This window comes from Balaenoptera borealis, assembly GCF_965194805.1.
Source record: "Balaenoptera borealis genome assembly, chromosome: 9".
In the NCBI taxonomy this organism is placed as follows: Eukaryota; Metazoa; Chordata; class Mammalia; order Artiodactyla; family Balaenopteridae; genus Balaenoptera; species Balaenoptera borealis.
The window spans coordinates 71089413-71112299 of NC_138873.1; the positions used below are offsets into that span (position 1 = coordinate 71089413).

Sequence of the window (22887 nt, forward strand, 5' to 3'; positions counted from 1 at the left end):
TCCATCTTCCTGGGATAGTTATCCATCCATCTGTCCATCCGTGCATCCAACAAACATTTATTTAGAGCCTAGAATGTCTATCTCCTTCCTGTCCCCCGCCCTGACAACTTATTTTATGAAACACATCCCACCTGGGTATCAGGTTACTTGATCAACTAGCCACTAATGGTTAATTTGTCTCTGCTCTTACTCTGCCAGAAGCGGATGGCTTCAAGTTGCTGGGGACTGTGTAGGGTCATGATGAGAATGGGTCTCAATTGTGAGGATAATTGAGAAGACTCTGGATATTTAGAAGTGCACCCAAATGTGATGGATTTTTAGTAAATATTGGGGGTTTTGATCATGTCTCACTCCTGCCCGATTCCTCCTGCTTGTAAATAGGTGTGCCTGGAGGTGAGGAGGTGAGTGTGGCACCAGGCCAGGAGTGTATGGTGTGGGTGCAAGCGTGCACGTGTATGTGTGCAAAAAGCCCAGAGTTCCAACTTTTAAATGAGGTACCTCTAGAAATCTCTTTTACCTTTAGTGAATCTTTAAAGAGGTGGAACTTCAGAATGCCTCAGAGCACACCCACTTTTTCAAATGCCATTTTTAAGATTTCTAAGTTATTCGAGAAGTTCAGTGTATGATTTGAAGTAGATTCTGTAATTTAATTATATATTCGGGTGAATCGTATTCTCTTAGGAGAACAGCTGCTTCCTTCAGTTGCCTGATGGAAAGAGACTAAACACTTGGACATTTTCAGTCTCTGGTTAAGAGTTTGTCAACATGTGGAACGTGTGCATGTTTGCAGGAGTAGAGGAGGCCTCAGGAAGAGGGTGGGGTTGTGGAGAGAGCACAGCTGGCTGCTTAGGAGGTCGCTCCCAGACCACCCCCTGCGGTGAGGCCACCTTGGGACCAGGGCAGGTGCTTAGCTTGGCTCTTCCCAAAGGCAATTGTGTGAGTGTTGAGACTTAATTTTACTAACATCCCACAGATGTACTTTTTCTTGAAAATCCATTTGAGAAATTCTGTTCTAGGTAACTGATAATAATAATTATAATCAAACCTCCTCTTTCTGGGATGGTACCAAAAATTACCACGAGGCTTGCAGACTCCCCCTCCTCTGGCCTCGAACATCCCTATCTTTCTGTGTAGACACAGGTCTCAATCATGTAAATAATTGGTAGTACGCAGAGATTTCGAAGAGATTTAGAAGATATTCCTCTCCCTGTGTGAGTCATAGGAAGCACCTCATTCTCAATGGGGAACTCCTCTAGATGACTCATCTCACTTCTATATTCACGTTTACTGGCTTCAGAGTTGGAGGGTGTGGTGGGTTAATAGTGTCTCCCCCAAATTCATGTCCATCTGGAACTTCAGAATGTTCCTTATTTGGAAACAGGGTCTTGGTGGATGAAATTAATTTAGGATCTCGAGATGAAGTCATCCTGGATTTAAGGTGGGCCCTAAATCCAATCATTGGTGTCTTTTTCTTTGGTATTAGTAGTACATTGTTTATTTTTTTATACAGCAGGTTCTTATTAGTTATCTATTTTGTACATATTAGTGTATACATGTCAATCCCAATCTCCCAATTCATCACACCACCACCACCCCCTGCCCCAACCCTGCTTTCCCCCTTTGGTGTCCATACATTTGTTCTCTACATCTGTGTCTCTGCTTCTGCCTTGCAAACAATCATGGGTGTCTTTACAGAGGAAAGAAGAGGGGGATTTGGATGGAGAAGACACAGAGAAGACCGCCATGTGAAGAAAGAGGCAGAGGATGGAGTGAAGCAGCTAAAAGCCAAAGAATGCCAAGGATGGGTGGGAGCCACCAGAAATTGGAAGAGCCTTCAGAGGGTGTATAGCCCTGCTGACACGTTGATTTCAAACTTCTGGCCTCCGGAATGGTGAGGGAATACATTTTTTGTCATTTTATGCCACCAAATTTGTAGTAATTTGTTGGAGCAGCCCTAGGAAACTCCATAGAGGGTGTTATTTCTTGGTATGTCTTCCCAAAGTATTCTTTTTCTTTTTTTTAACATCTTTATTGGAGTATAATTGCTTTACAATGGTATGTTAGTTTCTGCTTTATAACAAAGTGAATCAGCTATACATATACATATATCCCCATATCTTCTTTAGCTCACAACTTATTGACTACATTCAGCACAGGGGGTCTTCTATTGAACAAACTGAACAAAGTTTGGAACTTAGTCTGTATTTTTCCAAGAGATTACTAATGAAAATATAGTAAAAATATAATTCATTAATTATATTAAGTATATAATATATAATATAATATATATTATATACTTACTATAATTCATAATTCATTAAGTATAATTAATTATACTTATTAATTCATTTAACATACCCACATATATCGTATTTCTAACGTTTATGAGTTAAGAAATATTTTCACAAGGGCTTATTAACTCCTTACAGCATAACCTATAGTAGTACCCTGAGTGCTGGATTAGTTCTTTGGTGCCGGGCAGAGGAAAAGACAAGTTACTCCCCCCCTCTGGGACACAGAACCAACCAGACCTAATTTTTTTTTTTTTAAACAGATTGTTTTTTTGTTCAACATCTCCCTCCCTCATGTGCCTTAACCTTATCCCTAACCCTCCCCCGCTCCAGAAAGGACCCTATGCTCTAAAATCATTACTGTCATCACCACCCAACCGCACCCTCCACCTTCCAAACAAAATTCATTCCCTGTGCAGTTGATCTTTTATGATGTGGTTAATCAGATTACTTCTAATTCTAGTGGATGGGTTCTTGACTTTCTTATAAATTAAGAACATTGGCCTTTTAAGAGGATACTTATGTATTTGTTACCTGCCTTACTTCCAGCCACTGAAAGGTTGGAATGATCCTTAATGCTTCATCTTTTAAAAAAAATTAATTAATTAATTTAAAAATTGAACTGTTTTTTTTTTTAACATCTTTATTGGAGTATAATTGTTTTACAATGGTGTGTTAGTTTCTGCTTTATAACAAAGTGAATCAGTTATACATATACATATGTTCCCATATCTCTTCCCTCTTGCATCTCCCTCCCTCCCACCCTCCCTATCCCACCCCTCTAGGTGGTCACAAAGCACCGAACTGATCTCCCTGTGCTATGCGGCTGCTTCCCACTAGCTATCTATTTTACGTTTGGTAGTGTATATATGTCCATGCCACTCTCTCAGTTTGTCACAGCTTACCCTTCCCCCTCCCCATATCCTCAAGTCCATTCTCTAGTAGGTCTGTGTCTTTATTTCCATCTTGCCACTAGGTTCTTCATGACCTTTATTTTTTTTTTTCCTTAGATTCCATATATGTGTTAGCATACTGTATTTGTTTTTCTCTTTCTGACTTACTTCACTCTGTATGACAGACTCTAACTCCATCCACCTCACTACAAATAACTCAATTTCGTTTCTTTTTATGGCTGAGTAATATTCCATTGTATATATGTACCACATCTTCTTAATCCATTCCTCTGTTGACGGACATTTAGGTTGCTTCCATGTCTTGGCTATTGTAAATAGTGCTGCTATAAACATTGGGGTGCAGGTATCTTTTAGAATGAGAGTTTTTGTCTTTTCCAGATATACGCCCAGGATTGAAATTACTGGATCATATGGTAGTTCTATTTTTAGTTTTTTAAGGAACCTCCATACTATTCTCCATAGCGGCTGCACCAATTTACATTCCCACCAACAGTGTACATTCCCTTCCCTCCACACCCTCTCTAGCACCTAATGCTTCATCTTCAAAAACAAAGTACAATAGTTTCACCAGAATGCTGCAGTGCCTTTGATTGTTCTTAGGCTGGTCTGTTGGGAGCCAAAGTTGTACTATCCCTGGGATGGGAGGTATCAGTCAATGGCCTGAGGGCCTCGCCTGGGAGACCCAGAGTAAAAGGGAGCAGGGTCTATTTTCAAGAGATTGAGGCAAGTGGAGGAGACTGGGTACTGGGTCCAGTTGTACTGACTGGGAGGTGAATCTCATCGTCAGAGAGCTGGTCTGATACTGGGGACTCAGCCTGAAGGTGAGGAGAGGAGCTGGGCTAGTCACCCAGCATCAGTGGTCCTGAGGAAAGGAGTAGAAAGGAATGACCTAACATATTTTCACTTTTTCTTTATGCAGACTGAGGGTGTTTCACTTATTTTTGAGATCTAAAAAAAATCAATGCTATCCATATCTTAAGAAAGTCTAGATTAATTTTTTTCGTTCTCAAACACAAGTGAAACATGCTCAATCTGCATAAAGAAAAAGTGACAAGTATTACCTCGTTCTCTCCTTTCTCATCCCCTCAGGGTGACTAACTAATCAACAGCTGGTGACTATCCTTACACGTCCCATATGAACATAGATACACATGTGTTGTTCTTACTTTTGATCTCATTTGGCTTGTTTTCACAAAAATGAATTACACTGTAAACATTTTGTGACACTTGCTTTCACTCAATCATATATCAAGGACGTCTTTCTGGGCAGCAAAGCTATGAATCTCATTTGTTCTGTTCAATAGTTAGGTAATATCCCATCACATGGACTTATTGAACTTTATTCAGTCATTTCCTTATGAATGGACCCTTAGTTCCCCCTCCAGGTTTTTGACACTAAAAATATTCTTGTACAACATCTGTGCATATTTTTTGTAGCATAAGATTCCCCAAAGTGGGATTCCTGGGCAACACAGAATGTGTATTTTAACAGATATTTCCAATTTACTTTCCAAAAACACGATCGCATTTCACACTCTGCTCCACAATGTAAGAAGGTCTGTTTCTGACAATCTCACCAGCACTGGATGATATCACTCTTTTTTATTTTTGCCAAGCAGATGGATGAGTGATGTTTTCTCCTTGCTGATTTTACTTGTTTATCTCTTCTGTAGGCCTAGAGAGGAACTTTCCTGGGCTTTGGAAAAAAAGTGATAGATCTGATTTAAATCCTGGCTCTGCTAATTCCCAGTTCTGTGGTCTTGAGAAAGTTAGCTAACTTTTCTAGTTCTCAGTCTTGCAATTTGTAAAATCGTTGCAATTATTAAATAAAATACATGACGTGAAACTCATCACACAATCTCTAACAGCTACCAGAACTCAATACATGGTAGCTGTTATTGTTATAATTAATAAATAATGACATAAGGGGCTGGAGAATGAAGTGCGGATTCGTTATTACATTATTTCTCTTGATTGCTAATGTGGTCCCCTCAATTTACAAACTAAGTTTAAATGAATTAAAAATACTTTTAAACTCTCTATATTTGACTTTATCTTAAAGGGGTAGTTTATTATTCATTAAGTTATTAATGCAATTACTCATTTCTTTAAAGGACATCTTTTCAAGTAATGGCCATATCATAAGGATTATGCTAAGCCTTAGGGATTTCTCAGTCATGAGAAGTTAGGCCAAGCTGTGGTGACAAAGCATTCTAAAATCTTGGTGGCCTAAACAACATGGCTTATTTCTTGCTCTCTCTGCATGTCCGTTGGGGGCCACTCTGAGTCATCTAGTCTTTACTTGGGGACTTGTGGTGATAGAGTGACTACTCTCTGGCAGAGGGGAAAGAGCACATGGTTAATGCACATTGATTCATTGGCCAAAGAAATTCATGATAGAGAAGTGCCATCCTACCAGGTGCCAGGAAAGAGATATTTGTATTATTTAACTGTCCTGGTGACAATCACAGAAGATAAAGATGAAAAAGACAGAGTTTTGACTTTGAAGGAGTTCCCAGTTGGAAGGGAGGGGAGAACAGCACTGAGACAAATTCTTTACTTATAATTTAAAAAAAATTATTTTTTATTTTATTTTTAAGTTTTTTTAAATTGAAGTATAGTTGATTTAAGTGTTGTGTTAATTTCTGCTGTACAGCAAAATGATTCAGTTATACATACGCATACATTCTTTTTTATATTCTTTTCCATTATGGTTTATCACAGGATGCTGAATATAGTTCCCTGTGCTATACAGTGGGACCTTGTTGTTTATCCATCCTATATGTAATAGCTTACATCTGCTAACCCCAAACTCCCACTCCATCCCTCCCACACACCCCCTCCCCCTTGGAAACCACAAGTCTGTTCTCTATGTCTGTGAATCTGTTTCTGTTTCGTAGATAAGTTCATTTGTGTCGTATTTTAGATTCCACATATAAGTGATATCATACAGTATTTGTGAGACAAATAATTTAAGTTAGGTGCTAGGTGTAGTAGGAGCTCAGAGGAAGGAAGTACTAATTCTGTTGGTGCTGGGAGATGGGAAAGGTTTTCCAAGAGATGTTGATACTTGAGATTTAAACATTTTAAAATTATTTTTAATTTTCCAACTTTTAAATTTAAAAAATTATGGTAAAACACACGTAAAATTTACCACCATAACTATTTAAAAATGTACAGTGGCACCAAGTATATTATCATTCTTGTGCTGCCATCACCACCATCCATCCACAGAACTTTCATCTTGCAAGGCTGAAACTCTATACCCATTAAACAATAAATCTCCGTTCCCCCCTCCTCTCAGCCCCTGGCAACCACCACTGTACTTTCTGTCTCTATGATTTGACTACTCTATGTACCTTACATAAGTGGAATCATACAATATTTGTCTTTTTGTGATTGGCTTATTTCACTTAGCATAATGTCCTCAAGGTTTATCCATTTTGTAGGATGTGTCAGAATTTCCTTCCTTTTTAAGGCTCCATAATATTCCATTGTATGTACATACCACATTTTCTCTATGCAGGCAACCGTTGATGGACACTTGGGATGCATCCACATTTTGGTTGTGGTGAGTAGTGCTGCTACGAATATGGGTACGCATGTAACTCTTAGAGTTCCCACTTTCAGTTCTTTTGGGTATATACCCAGAAGAGGAATTGCTGGATCTGATGCTTGTGTTTTAAGGGATAAGAAGTTCACTAGGCAGACCGGTTGGAAAGGGTGTGCCAAACAGAAGAGCGGGTGCCAGGATGGGGAAGTGAGAGGGTGCTGAACCCTGGGGTGCTTGGAAGACCAAATGGTGGAGAAGAGTTTGGAGCCAGGTAGGGCCAGAAGGTGGAGGCAGAGCCTTAACGTGCCTGTTCAGGGTCTTGGCTTTGACTCCACAGCTATGGGGGGACAGTCTTAATGACAGTGTCACCCTGTCAGGTGAACATATGCTCTGCAAGGTCCGTGGAGAGCCCTTCCAAAAGAGTTTAAATGATTTTTTTCTTAATCAGTCCATTTCAAAAAATTTAAGAAGTGTCTAGTATGTTGTTGACACCCAATAAATTACTGAATAATGGTAATTTTATTAGAAGAAAATTCCTATGATGTCCAAACTCTGAGTTTCTTTTATGCGCCACAGACTTCCTGCATCCTTTTCCAATTAAATAAAATGCAGTATCAGGCAGCTGTTGTCACAAATGGCCAAATTGCTTTTCTTAAGTGGCCACATTTCTACCCTTTTCTGCTGCCAGACAGAACTTTAATAGCACTAAGTACACTCAAGCAGAAGAAAATAAATAAAAATTTCCAATAGCTGTTAACTTTGGACATCTAGTGTGTCACCATCCCATGCCAGCTCCACTAGCCCAGAGGGTCTCGGAACTCATATCAGAGAAAAAGTTATTAAAATCCTTATAATGGCAAAAACGTGCCATGGAAATCTAAATGTGCCAGTATTTTATCAAGAACCAAATAATGTGTGTTAAACATATACATTCAAGGTGCTTGTAAAAACCACTCTCTGGAGAGAGGGATCTGGTAGCCGTCCAGAACCGTGTTCTTAGAAATGGTACAGCATTCTCTACTGGCCTTCCTCAAGTCAAGAATTTGCTGGTTCTACCAAAACCATCCTTTTCGGGGCCATGCAGTGTTTAAGGACGGTGTTTGGATTTCCTTCAAAACAGACTTGGGAAAAGACAGGTGGAAGAACCCATGTTTCAGATGAAACCACAGAAATGTGTTTAAGTGATTTTACCCCCCAAGACTGAGCTAAATGAATGTGCCGTCTTTGAGGGGGGCTGGACCTTGGGGAAAATCACACTGTTTCCTCCCCAATTCCAACCTTAGTGGACGCAAAATCAAATCTAATGAGCAATAAAGCAACGTGGATGGAGAGAAAGCACCCAAAGCACTACTTGAATTAGAAGGTGTGTTTTGGTGGTGATGGTGGCGACCGGCTTTTATGGAGCATGAGTGCTTATGCTTATATTTCTGTTTTCATATGTTTTTCTCTTCAGTGAAAGGAAGCATAACCTTCTTTTTCTAAGCTCATGTGACTTTGGGGAGAAAATTTTTCGTCCTTTGGTTGGAACCCTTGTAGCCTGCTTTCATAGGAGGCCAGAAAGCTTTTGACTCAGGCCTTACTACAAAGATTAAGATCATCTCTCTAAAATGAAGTGTCCCCTTTGTTGTCTATTTGATGCGGATGGAGGGTGGGTGGAGAGTGGGGATGTGTCCTCAGTCAGTACAGATATACTGGCACTTCGGCTGCTGATCAGAGGTCAACCCTCGGTTAGCATAACCCAGCATCTACCAAGTGCACGGTCAAAATGCTGCTACACGAGAAATGAAGTTACTGTTGTGTTTCTGTTAGCATGTTAAGCATGCGGTTGTCCAGGAGTTCTAAGCCCCAACCCCACGTTGAGTTAGATGTGCCCGGGAGATCTGGACTCCAGTCAGAATCCCGCTGCTGGCCAGTGTGACTGGGATCTGTTTTCACATCTGTATAATGGGGATGTGGCTGCCTGCTGGGCTGACCTCATAGTGTAGCTATGCATGTCAAATAGATGTAAAATATGAAGTCCCATGCAAATGTAAAGGACTTCTTAAGGGATTAATATTATTATCATTTGATAAAAATGAAAATATAGGCATGGGTAAATGTGGTGGAGGGAAAGGAGAGAGCTCAGGTGGACTCAATGGGTATCACTGCACAAGCAGAGAGGAAGGCTCGAAGGATGCCTGTTTCCTAAATTGGTGTGGAACCCGCCTCTTGCCCTTTGAGCCAGGGTGACCGACCCCCCCCCCCACTCCTTTTATGCCCCAGAACTCTTCCAGGTGACTGCTTCGGCCTCTCTTTGCTTGGAGGCAGCTTCTCTTGCTTTGGTCTTCTCTTTGCCAGATGTGAGCTCCTGGCTCCTTACTCCCACTCTGATTCTGCCTCTGGACCTGGTGTTTGTATTTGGTTGCCTCGAGGTTTGACTCTTCACTCTCCCTTGTTGAGTTTAGCTTGGAATACCGCTGGCCGTTGCCCTAGCCCTCTTGGCTGACAACTGGTCTAGTTCAGCCATTGCCCCACCATGAGTGGGGAAGTGGCCCATCTGAGCGTCAAATGCTGGAACCAGCCTTCGTGTGGGGTAAGCCAGTAAACATGGATTGGCTCCATAGAGTAATGTGACTGGAAGCCTTGATTTTCTGGGATTTTCTCCATTTCAATGATTTCCCAATTCCCATGTAAGTCTACTCAACCTCAGCAGAGATGTGTCCTCAGTACGAGAGCAGATGCAACTGGGAGCCATCTGGCTTGAAGGCGTAGCTTGAAATGCTGGACAAGGACAATCAGGTTTTCTCTGATAGACCAAGATTTTATAGTTTTAGCTGCAAATTTCATCCTAATTATGAGTTTCTGTAGAGACCTTCCTTAGTTCTTGGCCTCTGTTCTGTGAATACTTTTGTTATTCTGTCTTCTCACCTGTGCCATAAACTCTGTTTCAGTTTAATCCAATTCACTTGGCATTTATTGAGCCTATTCTCTGTTCTTGGCACTGTGCGGAGATGAGTGACTCCTTGTAGTAGCTAGTGGGTGGCTAAGTGTGTCTGGTGGGTATTTCCTTCCTTTCTTCTATAAAACTGTCCAGGCACTGGGTGTGAGAGACCTCCACGTACCACAGAGTCAGGATATGGGTGGTGGTGTCCAGAACTCATTCTGGGAGAATTTGGGATGATACACTTCCACTTTGTGTGGTACCCATGGCTGGATAGGGACACAGAGAAAGAAGAATGAAAATGGCAGCAGGAAGGGAGGGAGGACTGGGTGGCTGTCTCAGTTTACACAACACCTCACAATTTTTACTGCTTGCAAAATTCTCCCATATGTATTCCAGTACTTTATCACTCCTTGTGAAATGGTATCTCTGGTCCCTTTTAACAGAGGAGGAAACTAAATATTTAAAAGGGCTACATGACGATTTACAGTCTCATAGTTAAATTGCATCTTCTACTTTTGTTAACCCTCCTTCACTCTGCTCTGGGCACAGTGGCCTCCTGGCTGTCTCCCAGACGAGCCCAGTGTTCTCCCGCCTTAGTGCCTTTGTCCTTGCTGTTCTTTCTGCCCAGAATGCTCTTCCCCCATTTATCTGCATGGCCTGCTCTCTTCCTGCCTGACCACCTATATACAGATGACCTCTCCTCCAGGACACTCAATCCCCTTTCCCAATTTTACTTTATCCACAACAGTTTCTACCCTCTAACACACCATATGTTTCACTTGTTAATTTTATTTGTCGTCTGTCTACCTTCAATAGTATGTAAACACCACGAAGGCTGGACTTTTTGTCTATTTTATTCGCTGTTGCATCCGTACGGTGCTTAGTCCTATTCTTGGCAAGGAGGAGGTGCTCAATAAATAGTGTTGAATGAATGAACGAAGGTTCATCCAAGGGCCAAACCCAGTCCAGCTGACCTCAAGTCCTGCCTTCCATCTACATTGCATGAGGCCACTGGATTCTTCTTTTTGTTTGTTTAACTTTTTATTTTATATTGGAGTATAATTGATTAACAACGTTGTGAGAGTTTCAGGTGTACAGCAAAGTGATTCATTTATACATATACATGTACCTATCCTTTTTCAAATTCTTTTCCCGTTTAGATTGTTACATAATATTGAGCAGAGAGGCCACTGGTTTCTGAGTTGATATATAGATTGATGCAGAAGTATGTTGGCATGACTGGTGGAGATAGGAACTTACCATCATGGAACACCTTCAAAATAGGTCGAATTCTCTTGGCTGTATTACTTTAGAATGTAGAATGCATATAACTTGACATTCAGAGCTGTCATAGCTCTGCAGATTAGGCAAAGGAATCTAATGTCCTCTTGGTGGATACAGCCTCATGCCAGGGTGCAATCTGCACCACTGTACAAAGAGGCCTTATCCTGATTCCAGGTGGGAAAACACAGCCATGTGCTGAAGTGGGTCTCAGGGCCCGTGGGCTGCTGAGTTGGGGGGAGGGGTCACCTTGCTTCTCTCTTTGCAGAGTGCTCATCGTGGTCACCAGGGCTGCCAGGCAATTTGGTGGGTGAGAGCGAGAGAAAGGAGTGTATCATAGAGAAGGGGAAGATTTCACTTGAGCCTCCTACCTCAGCAGTGCAGGGAGCAAGGCACCTGGGGAGCAGCCTTGGGGGCGCGTGTGGCTACCCGAGAGACTTTTGTGAGGGACCATGGCTCCCTGCTCCAAAGGAAGTTAGGAAAGCAGATTTCTGAGTCAGAGCAGTGGATGGCAGGGAGCAGATGTCGTAAAAATCTCATTATTAATCCGAGAACTCAAGGGTGAGTGTACAAAACTGCATGGTGTGTGACTTTGGACCTTGGCGGGGGCCCTGTGAGCTTGGCTGTGTGTCCTGGGCTGGTGATCTAGGGAGAATCGTTCCAGGGGTGTTTGCTGTGGAAGAACGGGTGACTTCCTTTGTTCTCTGGCCACCTTCTCTAATGAATTCTTTCTTTCCTCAAATGAAATTGACCGACTGGAAACAATTTGCTAAAACACTGGGCAAGTATTCACCATGTTCTCTGGCCTGCAGAGGGCAGGTCTTATCCAGAGTTGCAGACTTAGGAGAAGATCAGCCCTGGAGAAGGGAACAGTTAGTGTTCAGTAGCCCAAGGTCACCGTGGGTCACAGACTGCTTAGAGCTGGTCTGAAGATTGGATTAGATCTGGTAAGACCTTTCCTGCCCCCTCCTCGCCCAGAAAGTCCTCAGAACTGGAACTCACGGTGGCGCATGAACAAAGGGGTGGGCAAGGGAGAGGAACTAAGGATTCATGAGATCCTACAAGTGCCTGGTACCCTCTCAGTCACTTTAACTAGTAATTTCTTTTCAGTCGTGCAAAACCTTATCAAGTGTGCTTTCTCTCTAGAAAGAAACTAGACCCAGACCAGTAGACACAGCTCTGTAACTTTCCTGAGTTACAGAGCTCATCAGGGGTGGAACTGGATTGCAAACCCGAAGCTGGCTTTCTTCTGGGACACACAAGGCCACCCTTCTGATGGGGATAAACTAGAACCAGATAAACACCCGCCTGATGCTTTCTGAAACTGGGCCTGTGCTCCACAGTACACATATTCCAATCCTGTGGTTGAGATTTCCAAAGTTCGTGAGAGACTGAATATACAGACAATAGCCAGACGATATATAAAAATAGAACTCTGACCCACCATCTGTAGCAACCAGCCCAGGAAACCAACCTACTATCCACAGCTCAGACTTGTAGGCAGGCAGACCACCATCTCCAGCAACCAGTCCAGGAAACCGAAACCCCTGTGACCCACGGGCCCAAACAGCCAAGCCATCGTAAAATCCCTAATTTTCCCCACGCTTTCAACTTAGGACCAACTGGAAAAAGTCAATATGCACCCTAAGCAACCAATCATACAGGGTGCCCCACTTTCACTTATCTTACCCACAGCTTCCCCAGGTCAGTAGCTTCCAATCAGGGCTTATCTGAAGTCTTCCTTTTTTTTCTACTGTGAAACTTTACTGCTCCTCTGCCTGCTTTTGAGTCCCTGCCAAATGCACGTGACGGTGGCTGTCTCTCTTGCTATAGCAAGCTCTGAATAAAAAAATAAAAATAAGTGGTAAAGGGCTTCCCTGGTGGTGCAGTGGTTGAGAATCTGCCTGCCAATGCAGGGGACACGAGTTCGAGCCCTGGTCTGGGAAGATCCCACCTGCCGTGGAGCAACTGGGCCCGTGAGCCACAACTACTGAGCCTGCGCATCTGGAGCCTGTGCTCCGCAACAAGAGAGGCCGCGATAGTGAGAGGCCCGCGCACTGCGATGAAGAGTGGCCCCCGCTTGCCACAACTAGAGAAAGCCCTCACACAGAAATGAAGACCCAACACAGCCAAAAATAAATAAGTAAATAAATTTTTAAAAAAAAGTGGTAATTCACACAAAAAAGATGTCCATCGACAGAGGAATGGATAAAGAAGATGTGGTACATATATACAATGGGATATTACTCAGCCATAAAAAAACCAAAAAAATGCCATTTGCAACAACATGGATGGAACTAGAGATTATCATACTAAGTGAAGTAAGTCAGACAGAGAAAGACAAATACCATATGATATCACTTATATGTGGAATCTAAAATATAACACAAATGAACTTATCTATGAAACAGAAATGGACTCACGGACATAGAGAGCAGACCTGTGGTTGTCAAAGGGGAGGGGGAGGTGGGGAAGGGATGGAGTGGGAGTTTGGGGTTAGCAGATGCAAACTGTTATATATAGAATGGATAACAACAAGGTCTGACTGTATAGCATGGGGAACTATATTCAATATCCTGTGATAAACCATAATGGAAAAGAATATACAAAAAAGAAAGTTTATATATGTATAACTGAATCACTTTGCTGTAGAGCAGAAATTAGCATAACACTGTAAATCAACTATACTTCAATAAAAAAAAATTAAAAGAAAAAAAAGCATTTGCTTGTTTTCATTTGGGTGGTCTTCATTTATTTCCACACTCTTCTCAAGTAATTTCCTGCAAGGAATTGTCCCAATCCCTTAGTCTACAATGATATAAGCACTTCCTTGAATATTGATCTTTTTCATGTTTGTGTGTCTTATCTCCACAATGAAATGTTAAGCTTTTTGAGGGAAGGTACTCAAAAATTTTCTCTAACGTCTTCTCAAAGACCAGCACAATCTTATGTGCTTAGTTAACACTTATTAATATGTACTTGATGGATTTATTTAACTTTCATATTTCCATGGAAACTGATCATTTCTGTGGCAGAGTCAAGTTAGATGTTCATGATACTTCCTTGCCATTTTGGAGGGCATATAAGAAAACGGTATTTCTCAAGCTCCATGAGGTTAGGCTGGGAATATTGGATTGAATTCTGGTCGATAACAACATGAGCAAAGTTGATATGACACTTGTGGCTTGAGGCAATTAAGAGAGCATGGGCTTTCTCTACTCTCTTTCTGTTCCTTGTGACTAGAGGCAAAGAACTCCAAGGTGGTGGAGTTGGAAGACAGAAGGCCTGGAGATGCTCAGAGTAAAGCCTCATGCGATTGTTGCCTGACTTGCCTCCAACAGTGAAATGAGCAAGAGGTAGACCTGGGCTGAGCCTCTGAGATCTAGTCTACCCCCCAACCCCCAAAACTGTTTGTGGAACCTTGATGAACAGTACAGTCTCCTTTTTTCATAGGTCACTGAGGAGGTCTGTCACTTGTGCCCTGCACCCTCCACTAGAACTTTCCTTCAACGCAAACAATTTAATGATATTTTCACCATTGCAAAATGTATATTTGGTATGATCTCTTCCAATACACGCATCCAGGGCTGGCTTCACAGGCACACAAGCTGTGTGGTTGCACGGGGCCAATATGCTTAGAAGGGCCCTACATTTAATTTAATGCTCTGATGTCACTGTCTTAAAATTCTTAATAAGTTTTGAACAAAGGACCCCATATTTTCATTTTGCACTGGGCCTTGCAAATGATGTAGCCAGTTCTGACCGGGTGAAATGAGAACGGGGTTAGAAATGAATATCAGCTGTGGTGAAGGTGGGGTAGATTGCTCTTTCAACCATGACAAGACGTAACATTTAAATCCTATAATGTAATAAATTTGAGAATAAAATATCTGTGTTAAAACTTTTCCATGGCTGTCCATGACATAAAATTCACCATAACATCAGAAAATCATGACCCAGAAGAAACAAAGGAAGTTGCTCTGCTTCTTTGTTCTCCACAGGGCTGGCGCTCACCGCCATGGGAATTATCTCTTCTGAAAGGTCCATGAGTGTGGGAAAAGCTGGAATTTGTCTTGTAAGTCAATATATTTTCTAAATTTACTTTTCATGTTAACATACACATATGGTTATCTTAAATCCTTTCTGAAGTGAATTAAGGTATAAAGACATGAACATGGTATATGTTATGTGTTGAATTTTGTCCCCACCCCCCAAAAAAGTTATGTTGGATCCCAAACCATGGTACCTTGTAATGTGACCTTATTTGGAGATAAGGTCTTAATAGACATAATTCAGTTAAAACGAGGTCTTGGGTGGCCCTAATCCAAAATGATTGGTGTCCTTAGAAAAAGGGGAAATTTGAACACAGAGACAGACAAGCATATGTCATTGAGAGACATAAAGAGAAGGCCATCTACAAGCCAAGGAGAAGGACCTGGAGCAGATCCCTCCCTCACAGCCTTCAGAAGGAACCAACCTTGCCAGTACCTTGATCTTGGTCTTGTAGCCTCAAAAACTGCAAGACAATAACTTTCTGTTGTTCAAGCCACCCAGTCTGTGGCACTTTGGTACATCAGCCCTGGCAAACTAATACAGTATGTATATGTAAAAATAATATCTTCATAGTAATTTTATCATTGCATATTTATCCAAGTTATCTAACATGAGTATACTAAAAATCTAACTAATTCCATAAGGCACAAATGAAAATTAGCTTTAATGATTATAATCACCCTCTAAATAAAGAAAGAGATCTGGATTAATGCCATGAAATACATTTACCTTCAAATGCCTGAATTATGCCATGAAGGAACCACAGTATTTTTACCTTTATACTTTTCTGCATGCTTAAGGACATTTATTTCCCAACTAAAATTCATGAATTGGCTGTTCTCCCATAGTCTCAGCATGAATTTGGATGTTACATCTTCCCTGAACTCTTCCATTTTCTTTTTTCTTCCAGTTTTGGTCTGTGTTTTTTGGTTAATGTTGGCATCCATCAGATTGGAAAGAGCACCTCAGATTGGTTTCAGCTCAGACTTTATTTTAAAATATTGTGAAAGATGATACAGCAGTTACAAGACAATTGTTGGCCATCTCTTTGTTTCTGGGTACCTTGCTTATCACACCTCTCCTGTCAGTTGGTTTTAATTGTGCAAACTGACTGAAGACTATAGAGGCAGGAGAGAAGGAGGAACTTTAAAAACCAGTGGGCATCCTGAAGCAGAGGAGGGCATTTTCTAGTTATAAAGTTAAGTGATCCAACAGTTATAGAAAAATCGATCCAAGCAAAACTCTAGTTATTGGTGAAATGAACTTCATTAGGGTAGGGATGTTTGACTCTGAAGTGGATGATAAATTCAGGAGCTGAGATTTTGGATCTAGGGTTGTTTGGTTTTGCTCTAGATATAGAGCCAGATGAACAATTCTAGGCACTTGAGAATTTGGAAACCCCATTTTCTATTGGCGTCAGGTAAGAAGTAAAATCTCCATTGAGGTGATAGGGTCCAAACTAAATACAAATGTGAGAAGTCTGTAAATCACAATGCTAGGGCTTGAAACCCAGGGACGCTGGCCATAGGCTGTGGTTGGAGACTTCAAGGCAATGTCAGAACTATGGCCACAAGACAGGAAGTAAGAGCAGGAAACCACACAGTGGGTCAGGCATACCTACTGGAGGCTCAGCCAGTTCTGTAAGCCAGGAGGGAGACAGCCAAGAGCCCCAGGCTAGCATGCACACAGGACTCTGGTCAAGCAGAGACAGAGGTGGAATCAGTGCCTTAGAGAAACAGAACTAGGTATTGCTCCAACAATCCTCAAGGCTTGCCCCTCTCCTGTGCTATAGCTGACCAAGGGGATGGTGAATGGGTGAAGGCAGTGTGGGGAAGCGACAGTGCGTGGTCCCTGGTCTAGAGGTCCAAGAACAAGCTGGAGACCAAGTAACCCTGAAATATCCTTTTCCGAGGAGTGCCAATGTTAGGACTTTCTAGAATACCAGCCCTTTAATACAGACCTATATGGATTATGGGGCTAATCTCAAAATTATATATTATTATAATATAAGATAATCCTATATGCATTATTGGAGCTAAACTAGATAAAGGCAAAGTCTCATTGAGCTACCTTGAAATACTCACTAATGGTGGGAAAAGGAGCTGAAGGGCTTTCATTCAACAAACAGTTGTTAAATGTCTTCTATGAACCCAATTCTGTATAAGGCAGTGTAGGTACAAAGATGAAAAAGACTCCATCTCTGACCTCAAAGAGCTCACAGACTAGAAAGGCAGATAGACAGAAGGCAGATAACCACAGTACGGCAGGATGTGTAAGCCAGGGTATGTGCCCTGTGGGTCTGGAGTATAAGAGGGGCTTGATGGTAACAGTCTCATTGAGGGGTGATGACTGCAGGAGGACTTGTCCTGAAGCTGAGTTTGCAGACAAGCATATTATTTCTTACCCTGGTTGTATGCTTTTTTGGGGTGGTGTGAGGACGGAGTTTGGCACCAGCAGAGCTGGACCTAGGATAAGACATGTGAGGTACTTGCCTTGAGTGCAACAGGTAAGGGAGCACCAAAAAAATCAGTAATCAAGACAAATGAAATTTTAGTGCAACATTTTAAAAAATCAAAATAATAGATGATGAACAAAATATTAAAGATTTCAGTAAAGGCAGCATCAGCTCTGAGCCATATTGGAGCCTGAAGCAAGAGCAAAAATCAGTGATACTGATCCTATTTTTATCTAACATTTTGAAGCTTTGTTCATCTTGAATTGTTTGCATCAATTTTGATTATTAAAAACATTGTCTTTAAGTATTATCTTCATTTTATTAGGTGAAATAAGCCAGTCATAAAATACTGCATGATTCCACTTATATGCAGTACCTAGACTAGACAAACTCCTAGAGACAGAAAGTAGAATAGTTCTCACCAGGGGCTGGAGTGAGGGGAAATGGGGAGTTACTGTTTAATGGGTAAGGAGGCTCTGTAGGGAAGATGAATAATTCTGGAAATGGATAGTGGTGATGTTTGCACAACATTGTGAATATACTTAATGCCACTGAATTCTACACTTAAGACGGTTAAAACAGTAAATTTTATGTTATGTATATTTTCCCACAATGAAAATATTATTGGTTTTGATTACTGATTTGATTACTGAATGTTTTGGCATCCCCTGAAATGTGCCCCTGCGTTAAGTGCCTCATTCTCCTCTCTCTATTTCCCAGCCTGGCACCAGCGCTTTATGCACAAGGTTTAGAGGCACCACAAAGAAAAGGAAGATCCTGTGGGGGATGGAGAGGGGGGCATGCAGGGTGTCAGGGGAGACCTGGCAAGGGAGTTATTACCTGAGCCTCGAAGAGGAGGATGGGAATACGTTTCCAGTAGGAGGCCCCGCATATGGAGAGCATGGAAGTGTGATAGAGCATGGGTCCCTGGAGGAAGGCAATGGGCCAGTGATGCTGGAGGAGCACGTGTGAGCTGGGGATGAGAGTGGGGTGGAGATTTGGGAAATGAAATGGCAGAAATAGGCTGGGACCAACTTGTGGAGGACACGATGTGAGGGTTGATGTCCATCTGTAGACAGTGGTGAGATAATGGCATAGTGAAGGTTATACACAGAGCAAATATTTGTTTCTAGAGTGCTGTGAACAGTGTGGGGTGTGAATGAGAAGGGGAGAAGACCTGGAGCCCGGAGAGCACCTAGGATGCTGGGATGCTATGATGGTCACCAAAGAGGATAGAACTGGGCTGGTGCAAAAACCAACGGGAGGGAGGCAAGAAGAAGGACTTGAGACAGATTTAGGAGGTAGAATTGATGGAGTCTATCCTTCTGAGACATAGACTTTACACCTAGACAAAAAAGGGCTGGTGGATGAATGACTCTTCAAATTTGCTAAGAGGAGGCTTCCTGGAGTGATGGTTTTGAGCCTGGTTTCCAGAAGCCAGATTGTGGCTCTGCCACCTACTGACTGAGTGACTTTAGGAAAGTTTCTTTTTTTTTAAACATCTTTATTGGAGTATAATTGCTTTACAATGGTGTGTTAGTTTCTGCTTTATAACAAAGTGAATCAGTTATACATATACATATTTCCCCATATCTCTTCCCTTTTGCGTCTCCCTCCCTCCCACCCTCCCTATCCTACCCCCCTAGGAATGTTTCTTATCCTCTGGGTGCCTCAGTTTCTCCATTTGTAACATGTGGATAATGTTAGTAACTACCTCATAGGATTACCATGAGGATTGAATGAGTTACTATTTGTGAAGCACTTTGCACTCACCGGGCACAGAGTAAGTTCTAAATGAGTGTTTGTTAAAATAACAGATATAAATACAATGATGTTGCAGATCGTCTTTCCGAGGCATTGTCAAAGAAGACTAGGATGAAATTCTGGGACTTTTTAGTGTGGAGTCACTGTGAAGTACAGGAAGAATGCCTGGGGTCTGGGAAGTTGAGAGATCCTGAGTTATGTTATTCGTGCAAGGGAAAACTCTGGCCCTGGGGACCTGGGGCAAGATGCTGTAGGTTTGCAGAAACAAAGCCGAGAGCTCAGTGGGATCCAGAGCTCCCTGCAGGTAGACTTGAGAACTGGAGGAACGCCCACTGTCATCTCAAGTGGGCTGTCCTTGTCCTGCTGTGGTTCCTGAGGGACCACCTCAAAGATTGCCAGCAAGCTTGGCCGCTGTTCTCTCATTTCCCGAGACAGAATCTGATGACTCAATTTGCTGCAGGAATTTGGTCAATTGCTGGGAAAGATTTATTGGCTTTTGCAATTTTTTTTTTTGGAGTCAGTTTTATAGAAACACTGTCATAAAAGTGTGGACACCCACGGCAGGTTCACATCCATTGACTTGACCCTCTCTGCCTGGCAGTTAGTTGCTTTTCACAGGCTCATTGCTCTGCCTGGAATGCTTACCCCCAACCTCTAGTAACTCCTGTTCTTCCTCTGGTCTCAGTTCTAATGTCACTTCCTCAGAGAAACTGTGTCCAATCCCCTAGACTTTATATGCCCCCTGGCACCACATGCCTTTCCTCTGTGTCCTTTGCCATGGTTTGTAATATGTTCATTTTGGGGATTATTTGCATGTTTCCTGTTTTTTCCCCCTGGACAACAAGCTCCATTAAGGGCAGGTTTTATTTATTTTTTTGTCCACCATTGTATCCTTGATGTCGACGGGGTGCCAGGACATTATCAGTGCTCACTAAATGTTTGTTGAACAGTTATATTTTTGTTGAGTACTGAATGACTGCATCGATACAAGGCTATACACTCCAGCCACCCAAAGTGTCTCCTGGTTTTCTGGATCCGTAGGGATTCCTTTGGTAGTAAATGGTCGGGGTGTTTGAGCTACTTTCAGATCAGGATTTATAATCTATAAATTTCTTCAGGGATTTCTTCCTGCAGACTCAAGCTCTTACTTGGTCTCTGGAGTAGTAAGCTGAGTGGCACAGAATCAGAGCCTCTCATCTCAAGCGGGCTGTCCTTGTCCTGCTGTGGTTCCCGAGGGACCCCCTCAAAGATTGCCAGTGGTGCTGGTCTCTTGTCCAGGGCTGGGAGTATTACACAGAGTGGAAAGAATTGAGTCCCCTTAGTTTTGTCACACCCTATTAGTAATGGGGAACGATGCCATCAAGGTGTCATCAGTTCTAATGTGACTGGCTATATTAAATGCTAGAAATAATAATGGGAGAAATGTGAGCCTCTCTTTGCTGCAGTGTGCGTTGCTGAGGAAATGAAGAACGTTGCATTCAAACCCTCATTTCTCCTTCTAACTACAAGGGATTTCAAACGACTTCATACCCATTATTTCCCCCTTGTAAAAACTCAGCCTGCAAAGTACACCAGCAGGTGGCGCTGCTACCCTTCCTAAGAATCATGTCGTTCTCACTGGAAGACAGTGACATCTGGATTATGGACCAAAGATGATCAAGCCTGATATTTATGACAGTCTAGTTACAAACCCCCAAAGAGAAAGGTTTATGATGGTGTAATTTATATGCTTTCTTTAAAAGTCACATGAAGCTAGTTTGTGTAAGCAATCTGTTTGCCACATAAAAATGTCCTCTTTTAGTTTGGGAAAGTCACCTTGTGAAAGAAAGGATGACCCGAGCTTTGGGAACAGTGATTTAACGGGACCCAAATTCACACGTCAGTTCAAGGTCATCTGAGCTGCTAGGGGTCGTAGGAACTTGGATGTGATTTCTCAGTGAATATGGAAGCAAGTAAGGGAGGTTGAAAGATGATTATGATAAATGAAGGGGGGGGACATTTCATAGTTATTACACTAAATATCGAAATCTGGTTTTAGCTCAAGGGAGGCCTTCAGAGAGAACCTACAATGAGCAGGAAGTTAAAGGGAAGCAAGTGGCCTCATCTGCAGGGGTGTAGCTGGTTCATCTAACTCTCTGGGATACGGTCCTGGTTTGAGGGGCCTGGGCTTTGGAAAATCTGTACCGCCTAACCAGAGATTGCTCCTGAAGGCCTCTCCATTTCCAGCTGGGTCTTGGGTTTCTCTCAGGGTTTTGTCATTGCAGACTGGAGTGGATGGTCACATCAGTAACACCAGACCCCTTCTCTTCACACAGCTCAAGGCCTTTCTGCTTCTGTTGCTGAAACAGAGGCAGATTGTGAGACAGGGCTCCGCCTCTCCCAGGTGGGTGATGGCCCTTCACCGGTCTCCAGGGTGGCCTGCCGAGGGCTGTGGGTGCAGTGATCACCCCACTTTTCTTGCATGATCCAAGCTTCTTTGATTACTTACTGATAATCCCCATATTTTTCTCTCGGGCCATTTGATGACCAACACAGGGGAAAACTTAAATCACTGCCAGGGGAAATGGAGGAAAGGCTGCTTCCGGGAACCCCTCCAAAGTGGAATGATAACAGTGGAAACAGGAAAGCGGGTGATCCCTCCAGCTGAAGGCGTGTGTCTCATTCAGGTTGCTGGCCACAAACATTTCCTGGGAAACATCATTCTTAGCACCTGTTTCTTTAGTCCTGGGGCTGTTTCCAGTACCTCCAATTCTTTCATATTAGTGAGGGAAACAAAGTTTACCTCCCTGCTGCTTCAAAGCTAGCAGAGTGGGAATTCTGTTAGAAGTTGGCCCTGCACACTTTGAGGCTTGGTTGGGAGTTTGATTTGGGGAAGCTAAGTAACAATCAATCCACTGTTTTTAAAAAAAAAAAGGCAAATATTTCATGTCAGGAGTCACATGCAGCCTCCCTGACAGATGATCTAAGAATCTTTCTTCCTTGTGAAGAATAAAACCTTCCAAAGCTCTCCAGTGTTTAGGAATTTGCCTCCGCTCATGGTGGCCTCTCCAAGGCGGAAGTGCTGCCGAGGTCGGGGATGTGAGGAGGGGCTCCGGTTGCCTGAGACCCGCACCTGTGCCTTGGCCCCAACTTAGAACAGGGCTCTGCTGTCTTGGGGGCTGGATTGGCAACACCAGGCAAATAAGCATGGGCAGATGTTGGGGTGTTTTGAGCAGAGACAAGAGGCCTACTCCTCTTTGCTGGGGTGGGATTGATTAATGGGGGTGGGACCAATGCAAATTCAACCAGCCAAGTCGCCTGCTGGCAGGAGAGCTGGTGTTTGAATACTTTTTGTAAAGACTTCGTGGAGGTCTTTAAAAACAGGATGAAGTCCCCATGTGTCTGGAGGTTTAGTGGGAGGTCTTCCTATAAGCCTGGGTGTGGATTCGATGAACCCTCAAAGTCTTTCAACGTTCTGATTCTGTGGTCAAGATTCAACAGACACATGTGGCCACAAAAGAAATAAAATAGGGATCTAATGGAAAGTTTTATGTTCTGTATCTTTAGTTCCTGCCTATTTCCAAATGGGAGATAATCTCCTGTAATGCTGCAAGCTTGGGCCTGTTCTGTCTATTTCAAGAGCTCAGTAGGATCGGTTCTCTTCATCTTAGTCT

The 22887-nt window shown here is 42.6% G+C and overlaps 1 long non-coding RNA gene across 1 annotated transcript in view; it reads right to left on the reverse strand.

The window, feature by feature from the left end:
- The window catches only part of LOC309635164, a 53942-nt gene extending 47220 nt beyond the window's left edge, over positions 1-6722 (reverse strand). The window contains exon 1 of the long non-coding RNA XR_014248685.1: positions 3372-6722. This is a non-coding gene — a long non-coding RNA (uncharacterized lncRNA). The remainder of the gene's footprint in view (positions 1-3371) is intronic.
- Positions 6723-22887: the final 16165 nt, after the last annotated feature.